Consider the following 22,026-nt stretch of genomic DNA (forward strand, 5'->3'; position numbering starts at 1 on the left):
GCCGCCGGTTCATCCTCCAAGCGCGGCAGGTGATTGAACCGTTTCTTAAATCCCCCCTCGCTGGCCCTGCCGTTGTCCACTCAGCACTGTCAATGGGTAGTCCATCGGCAGTTCGTGTGTGGTGGGGTAACATGTGGGTTACTCCCACCTCTTCCAAACGTCTGGCTCAACAACATATCCTCCAGAAGGGAGCTTGCAGTGGCACGAGCCAATATATTTTCAGGGCTGCCTGCACCTTAACCTTCAACCTTTTAGAGTGAGATGGTGGTTTGAGTGAGATGGTGGTTTGAGTGAGTTGGTGGTTTGTGTGAGATGGTGGTGGTTTGAGTGAGATGGTGGTTTGAGTGAGTTGGTGGTTTGAGTGAGTTGGTGGTTTGAGTGAGTTGGTGGTTTCAGTGAGATGGTGGTTTGAGTGAGATGGTGGTTTGAGTGAGATGGTGGTTTGAGTGAGTTGGTGGTTTGAGATGGTGGTTTGAGATAGTGGTTTGAGTGAGTTGGTGGTTTGCGTGAGATGGTGGTGGTTTGAGTGAGTTGGTGGTTTGAGTGAGATGGTGGGTTGAGTGAGTTGATGGTTGAGTGAGTTGGTGGTTTGAGTGAGATGGTGGGTTGAGTGAGTTGATGGTTGAGTGAGTTGGTGGTTTGAGTGAGAGTGAGTTGGTGATTTGAGTGAGATTGAGTTGGTGGTTGAGTGCGTGAACGGGTGAGTTTGTGAGCATAAGATGTCCTAAACTATTCATATATAGTGACGCTTATACACCTCACCTGGCTGTTTGTACTGGTTGGCAAGGTAAAAATTGTAAATTTAAGAAAATTGCGCCACTGTTTCAAACGCTGCGATGGGAAAACGAACCAGTAACTTCTGGATTGCAAGTTCAGAGTGCAAACCGCCCGTTACTTCAGGGTAGCGTTTCTCATAACCGCCACTGATTTTTTTTTATTGTTCACCTCTGCTTGCGAGCACACTGTACACTTAACTAACTCTGCAGATGTAAAACCCAGAGTGTGTGCCCACTCATGCACCTCTTACCTCTTGCTGACACCGCATGCATGATGCACGAGTACTGTCTGGGTTTTTTGGGCCGGGGAGAAGGGGAGCCCCATGGGGTGGACTCCGGAGGGTTGTAGCCTGGAATCTGTGACAGCGGACACACAAGATGGCACAAGCGTACAACAAAGATGAAGATCACCCAAATAAGCCTTAACAGACTGTGCTGCTGTTAGGCGGCGTGGCCCACGAGGAGGTGGGTGGCCAGCACTACGCGCATGCAGCCACCTCTGTCTCCCCAGTGCTCATGTCTACACACTGCACCAGGTACTCATTTAAGACAGAGTTTACCTAGGATAGGGACAACACCGGTTGAGATAAGGCAGACTGTCTGCCTCAGCAGCTGTCCCCCTCTCTTTTTTTCTTCCTGATGACAAAAGCTTGTGTTGTGATCGAAACGTCGTAGTTTTTTGTTATTTTTGGTTATTTCATTTGAACCTATTTACGTGACGTTACCGAAAGACCCAAAGAATGTCTTCCTGCAGTTACAAAAGCTTTAAGTCAAGATTTATTATTACATTTGTTTACTGTGCAAAAACTCAAGACTTCTTCATGAGGGTCCTGCAAAGTTTTTGCTGTCACTGTGTAGTCCCAATTGAGTAATTTGCAGGTGATTTTTCAGTATTGGGATGTTTTGCCCAATGCCAGACTCGTTGTATTGGGTATTTTTTTTACTATGGGAGGAAACTCGAGAACACGGAGGAGACCCAGAAGAGGGGGAGAACATACAATCTTCACACACTCACAATTCACGTTAACTCACTCGCTCACACACTCACTCAAACACTTCATTGCACTTACACACTCTGACGAACAGGGGGAGAGAAGATGACAACTCCACGCCGAAACGCGCCCGAGTCGGGAATCAAACCCAGCTTTCTTGCTGCAAGGCGCAAGGGTTACTTACCAATGTGCCACCATGCCGCCCATGGCGATTCGTAAACTACATCAGTACCAGTTTCCATGGACTGGGGGCAGCTGCCCCTGTGCAGCCACAGCCTTGCAAGCGGGCTTTACCCTGCCAAGTGGGTTTGTGATGTTATTAGGCAGCTTCCCCGATGGAATAATTTGCGAGTAAATTTCTCAAATTTGGGTAATTACACCACACAACACTTGGCCGACTCTCTTTTTCTAATCATGTACGTGTTCGCTCTAACTGTGTCTACTGCGAAGTAGACCGCGTTATTAACCAGAGCGGCCACCGACTTCATTTCAGTGTTAAATATTACGGACGGTACATTATACACTAAATACAACTTTAAAAAATGACAATACTGCACGTATATACATCACTCCATTCAGAGTCTTCGAGATTGGATTGGTAAGTACGGTACAGTAAATAGGTTACATTTTACAGTAGGATATTTATTTCTGTGTATTTGTATGTTTATTCACACCAATTTCATATAGTAAACTAATTTAAAAGACAACAAAACATTCACAACATTTAAAAACAATGCTATGCAAGAATGTGCAAAAAATTAGCTTTTTAAAATTATTATGTAGTGAATATCCGGCGTTGTTAAAAAATTTGGCGTCCCCTTCCCCCCCGTAGCCGCCGAATAATCGATGATCTACTATAGATACTCTATAGTTAGGGCATTTCTGAATCGTCCGGGCTTCCTTGTGCGCCGCAGGCTGGGACGCGTCGTCATCGGAGAGAGAAGCGATCGTGAGCGACTCTACTCCATCCGGGGTGGACAACCTCCCGAGCTTCTCGGAGCAGGTCGCGAGCGGTATGGCCTTCCTCGCTCACAAGAACGTGAGTCGCGAGAGGAGTGAATCAGCAGTGAGCCTCTCTCCTCGGTTAAAAGAGTGGTGGAACATAATGATGAAAATACGTGATGATTTTAACCTGTCTCTGTGTCTCTCTGTATGTATCTCCGTGCCTGTCTCTCTCTATCCCTACAGGGCCATGACCATCTTTAAGAACCTCCGGAAATTCACCTCTGTGTTTCAATTTGACCATGTGTGACTGCGCATGTTTAACTGTCTTGATTTGAAGCCCTCGTCGAGGAGGCCGCTCTCCGATCTTACATTTACATGCTAATTTCTCACATTAACATCACTAGCCCCGCCCACTTCTTTATGACCCTTAGGCTACACCTATTTCAAACCTTTTAAAACAGTCTGCCTCAGCAGCAGATCATGCTTTCCCACCTGATGAGGGACACTTGTGTTGCGCCCGAAACGTCGTGATTTGTTTTATTTTATACCTATGTTACTTTACCGAAAGAACCAAAGAGTATGTTTAACTGTATCTCTGTGACTGTGCGTGTTTAACTGTGTCTTTGTATGTGACTGTGTCTGTGGTGCACGTCTTTGTTGCCCTTAATATGTCTGTCTGGGTGGCGAGTGGTCGCTCAGTGGTTAGTTCACTGCACTACGAACCCAATGGCCAGAGTTCGATTCCCGCTCACGGCCAACACCAGTGACAATTATCTGAACCGGTCATGGGCCTCCCCAGATGGACTCAGTCTCAAATGAGTACCTGGTGCGGTGTATAAACATCTACACTGGGGAGACAAAGGCGGCCGGGCGTGGTGCTGGGCACCCACCCCGTCGTGTACCGTGGCCGACCTTCACAGAAGTTGCCCCAAGTTTGTTGAAGGCCACACAGGGAATTTTTTTCTTTTTTTTAGTGCATCCACCGCGACCTGGCTGCGAGGAATTTGCTGGTAACGCATGGACACATCGCCAAGATTTGCGACTTTGGGCTGGCACGGAACGTCCAGACTGACCCCAACTACGTGGTGAAGGGCAAAGTGAGTCCTTCACCTTACTTAGCATCATCAGCATCATTATCAGTATCGCCAATGTCATCACCATCATCGGAATGGAAGGCCCATCACTTTCATTGTACTCAATGTTTTTATTTTATTTTGCACAGCCCCTAAGAAAAAAAGAGCGGGGGTGCTGCCACACACGGTGGTGCAATGGCTCTCCCACCCTGGACTTGCAATCCAGAGGTCGGCAATTGGATTCAATCTCCCTGCTCTGCCGACAGTTCAAAATATGGGGCAATTTCACAAATCCCCTTCCTCCTCCCCACCCCATGTGGTACACGGGGTAACTGGCCCAGAATAAGAACCTGTGGTGGTGACCACCAGGCTAACTACACTAATTACAACATGACTAGCTACGACAGAACGGGACCACAGCTCGGGTCCCAGTCCATGTGTTGGAGACTCGGTAGAACGTAGACGTAGACAAAGGTTCTTCAGGATGAACAACAACGCCGGTCCCTCTGGGGGACCCAGCTTATATTCTCTGTGGCGTGGCTGGCTCCGCCCTTGGCCACGACCACCTTCAAGAATCATCGAGCAGCAGGATCTAGACCCCGACCACGTGACCACCCCTAGACCCCACTTGGGGCCCCTTTGTAGACTTAACCGGTCACGTGTCCTCTCGGGTCAACCAGAGTGCCATAGCATTTAGTAACCCGTTTCCTACGGCCGGCACTCCCACACCCTATCCTGTTGGGTTGGCACTGCACGCCAAGCGTGATGCCATCCAGCGGGATCAATCAGCGCTGACCGAGCCCCTCTAGGGCCGGTACTACACCCACACCAGAGTGGTATCCGCGATGTCAATAGGGCCGGCACTACACAGTGACATCCCGTGATGTCACTACACATTTAACCCTTCAGGGTAGTGGAGGGCTAGATGACGCTAATTTGGCCAGATGAATGTGGCCTGACGCAAAAAACGTATGACGAATCGCGATGCATCGGCCTGAACTGAATTTACTGAACGTATTGTTGTTGTGCTTGTGGCCATGCGGTCATGTCCATTAGGTGCCTCTGCCTGTAAAGTGGATGTCTTCAGAAAGCATGTTCCATGGGCTCTACAAGGTGCAGAGCGACGTGTGGTCATACGGTATGCTACTGTGAGAAATCTTATATTTTGCTGAGACAAAATTTCACTTGCCACAAACATTCGGGGCCCTGAGTACAGAAGATCCTCACAGCAGACAACGATTGTAGTCTTATCTTACACTATGATTTTTAATTGCGTAAAGTTCAGATTTAAAGCTTTCGTGACTGCAGGGATTCATCTTCTTGGTTCTTTCGGTAAAGTAACGTAGAATGGATATAAAATAATAAAAAAAACGTAATAAAAAAAATTTCACGATGTTTCGGCCACAACACAAGTAGCCTTCTTCAGGTGAAGGAACAGAACTGTCGGGACGACAGCACTTCAATGACTGCTGCTAAGATTCGCAGTGTCGTTTAAACTAGGTGGGAGAGGTAAAGCGCCTTGACAAAGGAGTTTACATATCAAACAGGATAATTTAGCATTGAAATAGCTGCGTTAAAGTGTTGGATCAGCAGGGTGTTAAAGTCAGAAATTAGCATGTAACTGGGAGATTAGCATGATGTTAATGTGAGGGATTAGCATGTGACTGGTCACGAAAATAGCTATGTTAAAGTCAAAGTTTCCATCTCAACAGAGGCATTTAGTATATGGACGCTAAAGGACTGCAACTACCCAACTATCATACAATAAACCGATGTGAAAAAAAACTAAGTAGAAACTTCATCAATATAATAAATGTACTCAATATATTCTTCAATAAATTGAGCTATAAACATAAAGTAACTGGGTATACACTACACTATCTAATGAATACCATATAGTAAACTAATAAAAAAACTAAAATACAAACTACATCAATGTCATCAATAAACTCTATATACTCTCCATCAGCTGAGCTACTAACAATAAGTTGTTATACATTACAATGCCATATGGCGAAAAAAATGGGTGGCGGTTTTTTCCTTCTTTCCAACGTTAGCACCACGGAGAGCGACGAGCCTCGTTCAGACGGACGAGTCCATCCATGCTCGGGACGGAGGAGGGGGGAGAAACTGCCACGATGCGCTGCTCTGTCCTGTGTTGCGTTACAACCATGCCATAAACTAGACTACTATACATTGTAATGTTATACCTTCCAATCTAAACTACATTGTATAATATCGTATACACAGCCCAATGTAAGCTCTAACATTATGCATTATATTGATATGTCTCCAACTAAACTTTTCCCTACATTACACAACTATACACCGTAATATACACTACCATAGACAAACCCACCCTTGAATTATACAATGCGTTACTTTAGACTATCCTATACTTTAGACTGTAAAATATTAGACTTGTAATATTACACTATGTATTATTCTACCAACCCTACTGTATACCACACAGCTGTATATTCACTATAAAATTACAATACTATATATTGCCTTATGAATTATGTTAAACATTACAATGTTATACTATTTATTATTATATAACATGCTATAAACCAGGGGTGTCCAAACTACGGCCCGCGGGCCAACTGCGGCCCGCCATCCATTTTTAATTGGCCCGTATCAAAGTTTAAAAATATAATGGACTATGGCCCACTGTATTGCATTTCTTAATTTAAGCACTAGATGGCGCTATTGTCTTGAACAAGGCAGCGTCTCCACAAAGCAAGCAATCGAAGAAAACATTTGCTCAGGGTCACCAGAAATGCCGGAACCGAAGAGACGCAAGATTGCAAGCGAGTGCAGAAAATTTCAGACTCGGTGGAAAAATGATTTTTTTTTTCATAGAAACCAAGGGGAAGTGTGTTTGTTTGATTTGTAATGAGAGTGTTGCCGTGATGAAAGAGTACAATGTACGACGGCATTATGAAACGAAACATCAGACCTTCACGTCCTACACGGGCGCCGAGCGGAAAGAGAAGGTAAAGCAAATGGCAAGCTAGCCTGCTAACGCAGCAGCAGGGTTTTTTTTTCCGTGCTAACAAAGCTCAAGAAAATGCAACAATAGCCAGCAATGAAGTAACTCAACTCATTGCCCTACACGGGAAACCTTTCTCAGACGGTGACTTCATCAAACAGTGCCTCACTAAAGTCGTGGGAATGTGCCTGGAGAAATTGCAGGATTTTAACGATGTTAGTGTTGTCCAGAAATAAGGTTGTGCGGCGAATTGAAGACTTGTCGGCTAACTTAAAACAGCAAGTGTCAGATAAAGCTTGTGCTTTCGATTTTTACTCGATTGCATGTGATGAGAGCACAGATGCCACGGACACTGCACGGCTGTTAATTTTTTTGCGGGGAGTTGATGAGAATTTTTGCATTATGGAGGAACTGCTTGATCTTCAGAGTCTAAAGGGGACAACAACTGGGAAGGACATGTTTGAAGCTGTGTCAGATTCAATTAACCAGGCTGGACTTAAATGGGACAAGCTGTGTGGAATTACAACGGATGGGGCTCCAGCAATGACAGGCGAGCGCAAAGGAATGGCTTCTATGGTGAGTGCCAAGGTGCAGGAGAGCGGAGGTGAGACTGTTAAAATGCACTGTATGATCTACCAAGAAGCCCTCTGTGCCAAGATAATCCAGCTTGGCGATGTGATGAACACAGTTGTGAAAAATGTCAAAAAAATATATGGCCCGAGGGCTTTACCACAGAGAATTGCAAGCGTTCCTCTCTGATGTCGATGCTGAATACGGGGACCTACTCTACCATTCTCAAGTGCGCTGGCTCAGTCGCGGCTCCGTGCTGCAGTGGTTTTATTCCCTGAGATCAAATATCGACAAGTTTTTGAAAGAAAAGGGCAGACCTCTCCATGAGATCAGTGACCCTTTATGGTTGGCAGGCCTGGCTTTTTTAGTTGATCTCACTGATCATCTCAACACCCCGAACAAGAGACTACAAGGCAAAGAGCAGCTGGTACCACAGCTGTATGTGCACATGAAAGCATTCCGTGCGAAGCTCCGTCTCTTCGAGTCACAACTGCGCAACTTCAATGTAGCGCACTTCCCCACGCTGACCGAAATCAATGCGCATTTCCAAATGCCAAGCTCTCTGCAAAAATGGGAGAATATGTGTCTGTGATCACATCTCTCATGACAGAATTCAGTCAGCGCTTCCAAGATTTTTCTGTCATTGAGAAGGAAATCACACTGTTTGTGGCTCCGTTTTCAATGGATGCAAAAGAAGTGGAGGAGAGTCTGCAATTAGAACTGATCGAAATTCAGTGTGATGATTCTCTGAAGAATCAGCATCAGCTTCTCTCCCTACCTGACTTCTACCGGAGTTTGGAAAAGGCCAAGTTTCCTCTGACGAGACGCCATGCAAAACGAATGATGAGTCTGTTCGGCTCAACATACATATGTGAGCAGACATTCTCTCTGTTAACGCTGAACAAAAGCAGGCTGAGAACCAGAACGACCGACAGCCATCTCCGTGACGTCCTTCGCATCTCAACCACCAAACTTACTCCTGACCTGCCAGCTATCCTTCAGACCAAAGCGCAGCATCACTGCTCCCACTGAGCGTAACATTATTCCCATTACAGGTGAGTTAAAAATATACACACCGTTTTCATTTGTTAATAAGCCCAATTACTTCATAAATTCAGTCAATTAAAGTTGATGACAATTTTTTTAACAAACGTTAGCTGATGTGTTAACAAGCCCAATAATTTATTTGTGTAATAAGCTTGAAATATCCACATCCCCTATTTGTATTCTTGTCTCTCCCTTCATATGGACAATGAAGGGGGATCAGCACCCTAAGAACCAATCTGAGGCTGTCACTGAGAGAATTACCTGCCAACCTTTTTGTAAAAAATAAAATTAAAATCTACTAATGAAGAGCTATGATGGAGGCTTTTTTTCTTCAAACATGTTCAATAATCAAACGTAATTTACCTGCATTTGATTGATTTTGACAATATTAGTGCATGAGAAGTGAGGCAGTATACCTCACGTCTAGTGAGTGGCCCAATCCTTCGTATATTTTTCTGTATGTGGCCCTCGGGAAACAAAAGTTTGGCCACCCCTGCTATAAACCATACCATTGACCGTCGTGTGAAAGGTATTAAGAGGCAGTGGCAGCGAATGGGCTGCGATCTGAAAGTCACCATAAAATACAATCAATTAAGTACCAAAATGGTTTATAACATCTTTCCAATGGTTACTAAGCCAGAATCCATCTTCTCGGTTGAAATTGTTTCTGTGTTTGTATATGTGGATGACCTCATGAACGAATCTCTCATGGTAGCCGGATGGCTTGCAGAGAATGTCCGTCTTGGAGAAGTCAATGTCATGTGAGCCCACTGAATTATAACAGTGATCTGCCACGGCTGAGGTGCTCGTCCTACCGTGTTTCAAGTCTGCGTTATATTCACGGATGCGGTCCCAGATATGTCGTTTGGTTTCTCCAATGTAACTGCTACCACAGAGGCAACTTAGTTTGTAGACGCCCGGGTACTGTATGTCTGGAACCACATCTTTTACAGACGGAACCAGATCACGGATTTTATGTACTGTGTTGAATCGGACCTGGATCTTGTATTTATTCAGGATTTTGGAGATCTTTTTTGTGACCCCCGCAATGTAGGGTAAGGTGATGGTTTTGAATGGCTCCTCAAGAGGATCCTTCTTCATGGCTGGAGTGATGGCTTTGCGGATTGTGTAGTCGGAGTAACCATTAGCCTTGAGAGCTTGGTGTACGTGCTTAAGTTCACTGGCAATGTGTTCCTGGTCGGAAATGCATTGGGCTCTATGCTATAGAGTCTTGATGAGGGAGTTCTTCTGACATGGATGGTGGTGGGAATCCAGTTTTAAGTAAGCATTCGTATGCGTAGCTTTCCTGTGGACAGAGTGGCTCATTGAACCATCAGGTCTCCTTTTAATTAGGACATCCAAAAAGGGTAGCTTGCCATCTTTTTCGACCTCCATGGTGAATCTGATGGCTGGGTGTATGGAATTGATGTGGTTGAGGAATTGGTTTGTGTTATGGTCGAAACGTCGTGAGAATTTTTGTTTTATATGTATTTTATTATTTTGTTGTTTCCCTTCAACGTGACTTTACCGAAAGAACTAAGCATATTAATTACTGCAGTCACGAAAGCTTTAAATCAAAATTTCATTGGAAAGACGTTATAAACAATTTCAGTTCTTAATTGATTGTATTTTATGGTGACATTCAGACTGCAGTCCATTCGCTGGCACTGCCTCTTCACACGACGGTCAATGGTATGGTTTATAGCATGTTACATAATAATAAATAGTATAACATTGTAATGTTTAACATAATTCATAAGGCAATATATAGTATCGTAATTGTATTGTGAATATACAGCAGTGTGGTATACAGTAGGGTTGGTAGAATAATACATAGTGTAATATTACAAGTCTAACATTTTACAGTCTAAAGTATAGGGTAGTGTAAAGTAACGCATTTTATAATTCAAGGGTGGGTTTGTCTATGGTAGTGTATATTACGGTGTATAGTCGTGTAATGTAGGAAAAAGTTTAGTTGAAGACATATAAATATACTGCATAATGTTCGAGCTTACATTGGGCTGTGTATACGATATTATACAATGTAGTTTAGATTGGAAGGTATAACGTTACAATGTATAGTAGTCTAGTTTATGGCATGGTTGTAACGCAACACAGGACAGAGCAGCACATCGTGGCTGTTTCTCCCCCCTCCTCCGTTCCGAGCATGGATGGACTCGTCCGTCTGAACGAGGCTCGTCGCTCTCCGTGGTGCTAACGTTGGAAAGAAGGAAAAAACCGCCACCCTTTTTTTCGCCATATGGCATTGTAATGTATAATGACTTATTGTTAGTAGCTCAGCTGATTGGAGAGTATATAGAGTTTATTAATAACATTGATGTAGTTTATATTTTAGTTTTATTAATTCGTTTACTATATGGTATTCATTATATAGTGTAGTGTATACTCAGTTACTTTATGTTTATAGCTCAACGTATTGAAGAACATATTGAGTACATTTATTATATTGATGTTGTTTATACTTGTTTTTTCACATCGGTTTATTGTATGATAGTTGGGTAGTTGCAGTCCTTTAGCGTCCATATACTAAACGCCTGTGTTGAGATGTAAACTTTGACTTTAACATAGCTATTTACGTGACCAGTCACATGCTAATCCCTCACATTAACATCATGCTAATCTCCCAGTTACATGCTTATTTCTGACTTTAACACCCTGATGATCCAACACTTTAACACCGCTATTTCAATGCTAAATTCTCCTGTTTGATATGTAAACTCCTTTGTCAAGGCGCTTTACCTCTCCCACCTAGCTTAAAAGACGCTGGGAATCTTAGCAGCAGTTATTGAAGCGCTGTTGTCCCGACAGTTCTGTTCCTTCACCTGAAGAAGGCTACTTGTGTTTTGGCAGAAACGTCGTGAGAATTTTATTTTTTATTGTTTTATTTTTATTATTTTATTTCCATTCTACGTGACTTTATCAAAATAACCAAGAAGTTGCATAAAGTTGTTGCATGCTTGGGCTCCAGATGCCGAAATTACCTTTTAAAAAACGGCCAGTCTCATCAGATCTCAGAAGCTAAGCTTGCAGCGCCCAGCCCTGATGGTACCCCGGGGATACAAATTCATGTGGAGAAACAAATGTTCGCTTGTGACGACCAAGACTACGCCTGTCCTCCCAAGGACAGGCCTCACTGATTCCGAAGACTTTCATTTTCAGGAGGGTCCTGCCGAGTATTTTTGCAGTAGGGAGGCGATGTTGTGCTGTGCAGTGCCGGAGAGTAAGCTCATGCAGCCGGTCCACCCTGTCCTCTCTCCTCCCGTCGGGACGGGTCGGTCATAATAGCGGTCAGAAACACCCTCCACGTCACAAAACAGTTCAATTTCTCAATCCGCAGGTCAGCTCAAATCTGTATTGTGGGCGTTCCCTTGTACTCTACTGTGTACGTGGGGCTCTGGATCCAATCCCCTGATCACCATTGCATTCACTTAAATAATAATAAATTCTCCTGGCCACCCATAGAAAATTAGAGTGCACAATTATACGTGTGATTCATCACAGGCGAGCTCAGACCGGCCACACTTGCAGCTTGGGGCCTCGCATTAAGAGAGGGGGGGGATCTCTAAATACGAAACAAGAAATGGACACGAGGTTTCGAGTTTTAACATAATTGCTTAATAAATAAAGATCGGTGAGAAAAAAAGACTCTCCAAAGCAGTTATTTTCATTCTGCTGACAAAAATATACAGGCATTCATAGAAGGGGCCTCTTAAACTTGACAATGGCATAGGGCCCCAGCAATGCCATCATCCGGCTCTGCTGCCGAGTGTCATCCCAATGAAGTAATTTGCAGGTAACTTTAGCATTGGGATGCTTGGCCAATACCCAGTTACATTGTGATTGTGTGTTTTCTAGCTATGTGAGCAAACTGGATAACCCATACAGAACAAAGGTGAGAACGTAGAAAACTCCGCAAAGTGCCAGTCGGATCATTAACCAAGGCCCTTCTTGTTGCGAGGGTCAAAGATCACCGCTGCACCACCCTGCCACCTGAAACGATAATAGTTCGCTTATAATTTTTTGGTTATTTTAGTGTGTACATTTACACGCGATAATCACATCTCATCTCAAGCATTTGAAAAGGGCAGCCTCAGTGGCAACTGTTCTCTGTGTGACACACGGTTATTCAGCACCTAACCTGTAAGCAGGTCAAGTGCTGTTTGCTGCGAGCAATCCCAATTGAGTGATTCGCAGTGAAGTTTTTTTTTACATGCCAATTTTCGCCTGTGATGCTGACACACGATGGCCATACATTATTTTAAATAATGTCTTGGGATCGTTTTTATTTTTTTACGTTGAATTTTATTGAGTAAATCACGAGCCCGTTACAGTGCGCCACGGGACTGCACGTCATTCGAGTGGTGCATTCACAATGCAACCGGACCATTTATTAGGGGGGGCTGACGCGAAGGGGGGAGTGAGGCCCGCGCCCCCCCATAAACTGGGGGGGGGGGGAGAGGGGGGCATTGTGACAGGCGTAAAAGAGTTGTAGTTGTAATCTGCTCCACGTTTGTCTTGATAAAGGAGACCTGTGCAACCTGCTCGGTGTGTGACGTGCGTGCTCCTCGGTGTGACGTGTGTACCGCTCGGTGTGTGATATGTGTGGGTGTAGGAGAGGCCCCTTACCCTGGTGCATGGCAGTCGATGACAAGTTCTACCGCTTGATCTGCGATGGCTACTGCATGCAGCCACCCCCCTGCTGTCCACCACAAGTGTAAGCCGCCCCCCATACCTCCCACACCAGGTTTTATCCACTGCTGGACTGATGCGTTTCTATTGTCGATGTAGGTGGCTGACGGAGGAGAGTGCGAAGTGTTTGTTCTGGGATATTCTTTGATTTTAATTGTAGTGATTTAATTAATTGATTGAACAATTGCTTAAGGGTGAATTATGTGATGTGTTATTAGCAGTGAGTTGTGCTGGCTGGTTCAGTCTCGTTGCACGGCCATTATGAACCCTCTTAGTCTGGAATGTCCTACTTCCAGACGTACGTGCTGTTGCGACCCACAGACTCCTCACATACAATGAGGGAAAAAAGTATTCGTTCCCCTGCTGATTTTGTACGTTTGCCCACTGACAAAGAAATTATCAGTCTATAATTTTAATGGTAGGTTTATTTGAACAGTGAGAGACAGAAAAACAACAAAAAAATCCGGAAAAACGCATGTCAAAAATGTTATAAATTGATTTGCATTTTAATGAGGGAAATAAGTATTTGACCCCCTCTCAATCAGAAAGCGGCTCCCAGGTGTCTTTTATACAGGTAACGAGCTGAGATTAGGAGCACACTCTTAAAGGGAGTGCTCCTAATCTCAGCTTGCTACCTGTATAAAAGACACCTGTCCACAGACGCAATCAATAAATCAGATTCCAAACTCTCCACCATGGCCAAGACCAAAGAGCTCTCCAAGGATGTCAGGGACAAGATTATAGACCTACACAAGGCTGGAATGGGCTACACGACCATTGCCAAGCAGCTTGGTGAGAAGGTGACAACAGTTGGTGCGCATCATGGAAGAAACACAAAAGAACTGTCAATCTCCCTCGGCCTGGGGCTCCATGCAAGATCTCACCTCGTGGAATTGCAATGATCATGAGAACGGTGAAGAATCAGCCCAGAACTACACGGGAGGATCTTGTCAATGATCTCAAGGCAGCTGGGACCATAGTCACCAAGAAAACAATTGGTAACACACTACGCCGTTAAGGACTGAAATCCTGCAGCGCACGCAAGGTCCCCCTGCTCAAGAAAGCACATATACATTGAGGAAAAAAAAGTATTTGATCCCCTGCTGATTTTGTACGTTTGCCCACTGACAAAGAAATGATCAGTCTATATTTTTAATGGTAGGTTTATTTGAACAGTGATAGACAGAATAACAACAAAATCCAGAAAAATGCATGTCAAAAATGTTATGAATTGATTTGCATTATAATGAGGGAAATAAGTATTTGACCCCTCTGCACTTGGTGGCAAAACCCTTGTTGGCAATCACAGAGGTCAGACGTTTCTTGTAGTTGGCCACCAGGTTTGCACACATCTCAGGAGGGATTTTGTCCCACTCCTCTTTGCAGATCTTCTCCAAGTCATTAAGGTTTCGAGGCTGACGTTTGGAAACTCGAACCTTCCGCTCCCTCCACAGATTTTCCATGGGATTAAGGTCTGGAGACTGGCTAGGCTACTCCAGGACCTTAATGTGCTTCTTCTTGAGCCCCTCCTTTGTTGCCTTGGCCGTGTGTTATGGGTCATTGTCATGCTGGAATACCCATCCACGACCTCACCGTTCTCATGATCATTGCAACTCCACGAGGTGAGATCTTGCATGGAGCCCCAGACCAAGGGAGATTGACCGTTCTTTTGTGTTTCTTCCATTTGCGAATAATCGCTTTAACTCTTCTCACCTCTCACCAAGCTGCTTGGCAATGGTCTTGTAGCCCATTCCAGCCTTGTGTAGGTCTACAATCTTGTCCGACATCCTTGAAGAGCTCTTTGGTCTTGGCCATGGTGGAGAGTTTGGAATCTGATTGATTGATTGCTTCTGTGGACAGGTGTCTTTTATACAGGTAACAAGCTGAGATTAGGAGCACTCCCTTTAAGAGTGTGCTCCTAACCTCGGCTCGTTACCTGTATAAAAGACACCTGGGAGCCAGAAATCTTTCTGATTGAGAGGGGGTCAAATACTTATTTCCCTCATTAAAATGCAAATTAATTTATAACATTTTTGACATGCATTTTTCTGGATTTTTTTGTTGTTATTCTGTCTCTCACTGTTCAAATAAAACTACCATTAAAAATATAGACTCATCATTTCTTTGTCAGTGGGCAAACGTACAAAATCAGCAGGGGATCAAATACTTTTTTCCCTGCCAATGAACATCTGAATGATTCAGAGGACAACTGGGTGAAAGTGTTGTGGTCAGATGAGACCAAAATGGAGCTCTTTGGCATCAACTCAACTCGCCGTGTTTGGAGGAGGAGGAATGCTGCCTATGACCCCAAGAACACAATCCCCACCATCAAGCATGGAGGTGGAAACATTATGCTTTGGGGGTGTTTTTCTGCTAAGGGGACAGGACAACTTCACCGCATCAAAGGGACGATGGACGGGGCCATGTACCATCAAATCTTGGGTGAGAACCTCCTTCCCTCAGCCAGGGCATTGAAAATGGGTCGTGGATGGGTATTCCAGCATGACAATAACCAAAAACACACGGCCAAGGCAACAAAGGAGTGGCTCAAGAAGAAACACATTAAGGTCCTGGAGTGGCCTAGCCAGTCTCCAGACCTTAATCCCATAGAAAATCTGTGGAGGGAGCTGAAGGTTCGCGTTGCCAAACGTCAGCCTCGAAACCTTAATGACTTGGAGAAGATCTGCAAAGAGGAGTGGGACAAAATCCCTCCTGAGATGTGTGCAAACCTGGTGGCCAACTACAAGAAACGTCTGACCTCTGTGATTTCCAACAAGGGTTTAGCCACCAAGTACTAAGTCATGTTTTGCAGAGGGGTCAAATACTTATTTCCCTCATTAAAATGCAAATAAATTCATAACATTTTTGACATGCGTTTTTCTGGATTTTTTGTTGTTATTCTGTCTCTGACTGTTCAAATAAACCTACAATTAAAATGATAGACTGATCATTTCTTTGTCAGTGGGCAAACGTACAAAATCAGCAGGGGATGAAATACTTTTTTCCCTCACTGTAGAGACCCACAGACTGCTTCTCTCTCTACAAGATAAACATGATCAGTGTTTCTGCACTACGTATGGAGATGCAGTGGCATTTAGACGCCGCTGTGTGAATCCATTCTGTAGATATTTTATGCCTTCATGACCCTCTACCTACTCACCCCCCCCTCACCCCCCTCGCCACCTGACCCCCTTCATCCCCCTCTGTGACGTCATTAACATCATCGGCACTCATTCAACCATTCTGAGAACGAACGCACACTGGAAGAGGTGAAAGCGCAGTCCGAGCTTGTGCGCGATTCGCCTTCCTCGCACCCTCACTGCACCCTCCCCTCGCCCCACAGCCGCAAGGTGATGCACCGCTGCTGGAGCCACGCGCCGTTAGAGCCCCAAGTTTGAGGCGATCCTCGCAGAGCTGAGACCGGCCTCCAATGATGACAAGATCGACAAAGGCGAAGAGGTCGGCTGGGAGCCGTCGTCCGTTCCGTCTGAGTACAGCTCCCTCGCTTGCTAGGATCGCCCTCGCTACCTTGTCCACTCTAGGGGTGAATAGTTTTTTTTTATTATCTCAAAGATTGCCGTGCTACATTTGTTTATTCAGAGAAGTCTCACTCTTTTGCAGGAGGGTCCTGTCCAGCTTTCACAGAAGGGGGCGATGTTGCCACGGTGTGTAATCCTTGTTTAAGTAATTTGCAGGTAATATCTTACAGTTAGAATTGGTTGTTCTTTTTTGAAAGCTGAGAACCCTGAGAAAACGCGTGCACAACAGGGGAAGAACATGCAAAGTCCATAAACTCTCACTTACACGCCAAGACTAAGATCCCCCCATGTAACAGACTGTTGGGTAAGTGCCGTTATGAGCACTTATGCAGGCCAGCACAGCATATGGGGTTTGTCTCTGCCAGTGCTGATGTTTTCACAATGCACCAAGTACTCATTTGAGGCCGAGGGTAGGTCCAGGAATGGTTCAGATAATTGCCACTGGTGTTGGCCATGAGCAGAAATTATACCAGGATTTATGGCTCCATAGTACAGCTCGCTAACCCGCTGCACTAACGCTCCCCGTAAACATCGGTAACATAAACAACAGCTCGTACAAATACAAGAACAAATACAAGAACCCCCCCCCCCCCATAAGGTACATCGTGTTGTTTTGATTTCACTACTCGGCGCGACTCGCGAATACTCAAAGCGAGATGCTCGTGGTTAGTAAACAGGTGTCCAGTAGTCAATCCGTGTTTACTAAAATTTCGTGGTTGGTAAATTAGCGGTTGGCAATGGATTCCTGTACATGTATGCCTCTACTTATGAAAGGGATGCGTTCTTCTAAAAACGCCCGTAAAACAAAATATCGCAAATCGGAATGGCTTTTCCCATTAATTGAATACGAAAAACTTGCGATGTGTTTCAGACAGTCATTTCTACTACAAACCCAAAATAATCACCAATATTTCACAATACAAAAAATAATAGAGAACAAATATTACAACGGTTGAATAATAATCAATTTAAAACAAAAATAATTAACATCTTCAAGGAACTCACCAAAAGATCTGCATGTTGGAATGACTGGAGAGGTGACGAGGCGTTACTTTTGCACTATGGGGATACCGTGACACTGTCGTGAATGGATGACAGCTTCTTGCTTGATGATCTCATGGCGCGTGCCATGTGATATATTGTTTCCGCTGAAATTCTATTTTGTAAGTCGAAAAGTATCCTTAATTTGTCAATTTCGTTTTCACTACATTTCGTGAATGGAACATTCGTAAATCAAAACACAAAGATTTCCTGTACAACCAATATAGACTGTTGGGCCAAGGGCTGTCGTCAAGCACCTAATACAGAAAATAAAAACACGTGCATTCATGCACAACCACGTACAAATACACGTGACCATTAAAAGCACATGCTTTCAACAGAAATTACAAGTGTTATATATTGTGCTTTAATGATTACATTTATATTAGTGTGTCTTAATATTACACAGTAAATATCTTCAAGGACCACTCTTACAGTCCCATCATCACCACCATCATCACCAAATGTATCTATATCATCATCCTAACCATCTGTATAATCAATCACCATCTGTATTATCACCACCAAAGCAAAGACTCCCCGTATAGCCCGAATAGACTATTGGGGCAAGTGCTGTAAGCAAGTACCTGTGAAGGCCAGCATGGCCCACGAGGGGTGGGTGGCCAACACCACGCCCGGCCGCCTTTGTCTCCCCAGTAGTGATGTTTACACCACACCAAGTACTCATTTGAGGCTGAGTCGACCTAGGGGAGGCCCATGACCGGTTCAGAGAGTCGTTACCTGCGTTGCGCATGAGCGAGAATTTAACTCGGGTCGCCGGGTTCGTAGCGCAGCGTGCTAAACGCTACACTACCGCTACCCACCACCTGTATCACCATCATCTTCCAGAGTTAATACATTTCATGTCAATAGCTGGAAATGCTTGTATTTGTAATAACAAAAAATGCATAAGTAGTTGTCACTCACTCACCCACACTCAAACGGTCAGAAAGGACTGAAAGATGAAATATCTTCAGAACCCTACATCCTGAAACTAAATTAATTATTTAAATTTTACCAAGTAAGGCCCACTGAGCTATATCGCACACTCAGGAGTCCTGATTCCACTTCTGGGAGTCTCAAGTCCAACGCCATGGAATTGTATATGTTTAAACATGTGCGTGCATGTGTGTTTGTGTGCACGTATGTGTGCATGCGTGCCTTCATATGCGCATGCGTGTATGGACGTGCGTGTGTAAAATAACTTTAGCCATGGCATTTGGGATATGTTAGGTTTAGGGTTAAGAGCTTTGCGCACGTGAACAGGTGGGTGTGTTAACTCACCAGTGTGTAGCTCACCTCACCGGTGAGCTGGTGTGTACGCTATCTAATCTGTAAGCTTACGACTGTGTGTGTGCACACTAGTGTGTAAGCTCACTGATGTGTAAACCTGCTGGTGTGTGGCCTCACTAATGTGCAGCACATCTTGTGGAAGCTCACTAGTGTGCTTGCACACGAGTGTGCCGGTGAGTGTGAGTGTGTGTGAGTGTGTGGTGAGTGTGTGTAAATTTGTGTGAGTGTGTGTGAGTGAGTGTGTGTGAGTGAATGAGTGCGGTGTGAGTGTGTGTGAGTGTATGTGAATGCGGTGTGAGTGCGGTGTGTGTGAATGTGCAGTCAGAGTGTTGGTAAGTGAGTGTGCGGTGAGTGTGTGTGAATGTGCAGTCAGTGTGCCGGTAAGTGAGTGCGTGGTGAGAGCGCTGAGTGTGTGTGAATCTGCAGTCAGTGTGCCGGTGAGTGCGTGGTGAGTGTGCGGTGTGTGAGTGTGAATGTGCAGTCAGTGTGCCGGTAAGTGAGTGCGTGGTGAGTGTGCGGTGTGTGAGTGTGCAGTGAGTGCCAGTGTGCGAGTGTGCCGGTAAGTGAGTGTGCGGTGAATGTGGTGTGTGTGAGTGTACCGGTGAGTGTGTGGTGAGTGTGTGGCTTGACGTGTCTCCGTATCAGTCTTACTCAGCCACCCCCTTACTTGCCCACGCGTAGATCCGTCCTGCCCACCAGACAGCTACATGCGATTCAAATGTCCACGTACACATGACATCACATTGCGATGCGCATGTGTGACATACATGTGCCACGTGTTGCACACACTACGCACGTCCCATGCACAAAGGGCATGCCTTACAAGTGATGACCACGCGATGCAGGTGCTTGCCTTGTAGATGTCACGTACCCGTGACGCACGTGGCCCGTGCGCATGACGCGCGTGCTCCGCGCTGCCGTGTGCTTTGACCAGGGCCGTCCATAGGGGGTGCGTGGGGCCCCCCCCCGATGCCTTCAAACTAAACCGGAAGCATTACATGTGACACTGATGTCTACACGTGGGGCCTCCCCCGAAGCGCGGGGCCCGGGATAGTCGGTCCAATTTGCCGGACACTCGGGGACGACTCTTGATTTGGCATACGCGACGCGCACGTTGTGTGTGCTGTGCGTGGGGTGACTGGCCCGATGTGCGTGCCAGGCAGGGCAAGGGGGACTGCCATTGATTGTGTCGAGACCTTTTGTATGGGTGACGAGATGAACGCCCAAATTCAACGCAGGCCGCCACACAAGGGCTGCACATTTCAATGTTGAGCAGGTCCCTGTGTGTCCGTGCGTGTGGGTCCCTGTGTGTTGTTTCTGTGTGCGTTATGTGAAGGTAGCAGTGGCGCAGTGGATAGTATGCTACGCTCCAAACCCCGCAAACATGCGAGTTGGAGTCCCGCTCATGGCCAACGCCAGTGACGATTATTTATCTGAACCGGTCCTGGGTCGACTCAACCTCAAATAAATACCTGGAGCGGTGTGTGTATACGTCACCACTTGGGAGACAAAGGCGGCCGGGTGTGGTGTTGGCCACCTACCCCCTGATATACCATGCCGACCTTCATTGGTGCTTGCGAACAGCACTTGCCACAACAGTCTGTTAAGGGTATATGGGGGACCTTCGTCTCTGTAGTGGGAAACTCGTAGGTGTGTGCATGTGTGGAGGGAAACCTGTACTGCTGTCGTACGTTGTGACCGGGCGAGGCCAATTTCCGTCCTCATGGTCGGCCACGGCGTCCTGGTCTTCGTACTGCTGCTTGTTTTTGGCTGTAATGACACCCAACATGGACAACCCCATCACCTGCGTTCAAACAAGTGTTACACAGTACGTACACACGCGCAATAAAGCAACCACAAAGCACATACACTTTTAAATATAAAAGCACTGGGGGTCTAGTACTGTAGTCACCAATCCGTGTGTATTATTTATTTATTTGTTGGTCATTCTGATGGCAGCACAAACAGAAGCTGCATCCATAACTTCTCAATCCCCACAGTCCCAGGCCAAGGTCCATTCATGGAATTAATACAAATATTTACTTATTAGAGGGTGTTTTTGTTTGTTTGGGTTAGCTCGCGTAAATCTTAGTCAAGTTTGTCACGTAAACAAAACATGCCAATTAGTGACTGTTTCAGCACATCGGTGTGTTGGAGAGTAAACCCAAAACATTTACAATTCAAGTACCGTGACGTTTCGCCTGTAACTACAACAACAACCCGCCTCGTCAGGTGACAGCCAGAGTTGTGGTGAAATCCTTCCCCTGTTTCGGTCTTTAATAGACGTAGACGGGGGATAAATGTGACGTCGTCGCTTGTAAGCAGATCCGATACGAAGACGGGGGGGGGTAATGTATTGATGTAAATTACAATGGATATCTGTTATTGATTGGGTTATTCGCAGTTAATCAACATACATAATTGTTACTCCTGCTATTATGGATTGACTCAAGCAGCTAGCGAAGGATGCTAGGTTTAGTAATGTTATATATGTCGCTATTGTTAACTTTCAATCACATTTCTTATGATCACTGTTGCATTGTTTTATAGCATTATTTTAGTAACTTCTAGAAAGGTTTAGTTTAGCCTGATTTTTACATAGTGGACACTGTGTGTGTGTGTGCTGCGAGCTGAGTGGTGGAGGTACCTGGCAACAGTTGAACCGAGCCCGCTCGGCCTCTTCATCCGTGGCGACCAGGGTACAATCGTTACTATATTCTTGGTTCTTTCAGGTAAAGTCACGTAGATAGAAAATAATAACAATAAAAATAAATTAAAATAAAAGAAAAAACCCACGACGTTTCGATCGCAACACGTGATGAAGACCGCTTGTGTTGCCACCGAAACCTCGTGGGTTTTTTGCCTTCACTTAAAATGTTATTTTCTATCTACGTGACTTTACCGAAAGAACCAAAAATTATGAATTCCTGCAAGTTACGAAAGTTTAAAGTAAAAATTTGACAGTCGTGTAACTAATCAGGCCTGGAGGATACAGTGGACCACGTGGTTTCCGGGGTTTGCTACCTTAACAAGTGACGTCACTTC

The 22,026-nt window shown here is 45.1% G+C and overlaps 1 long non-coding RNA gene across 1 annotated transcript; it reads right to left on the reverse strand.

Moving 5' to 3' along the window:
- Positions 1 to 1,033: 1,033 nt before the first annotated feature.
- LOC142923794 (uncharacterized) lies at positions 1,034 to 21,987 on the reverse strand. Its single transcript, XR_012940837.1, has 3 exons — positions 21,629 to 21,987; positions 20,673 to 20,751; positions 1,034 to 1,133 (listed from the first exon to the last, which is right to left on the reverse strand). It is a non-coding gene; the product is annotated as an uncharacterized LOC142923794 (long non-coding RNA).
- Positions 21,988 to 22,026: the final 39 nt, after the last annotated feature.

Source organism: Petromyzon marinus, unplaced genomic scaffold (assembly GCF_048934315.1).
Source record: "Petromyzon marinus isolate PM22_M1 ecotype Great Lakes invasive population unplaced genomic scaffold, UKy_Petmar_22M1.pri1.0 PM_Scaffold_7, whole genome shotgun sequence".
Classification (NCBI taxonomy): Eukaryota; Metazoa; Chordata; class Hyperoartia; order Petromyzontiformes; family Petromyzontidae; genus Petromyzon; species Petromyzon marinus.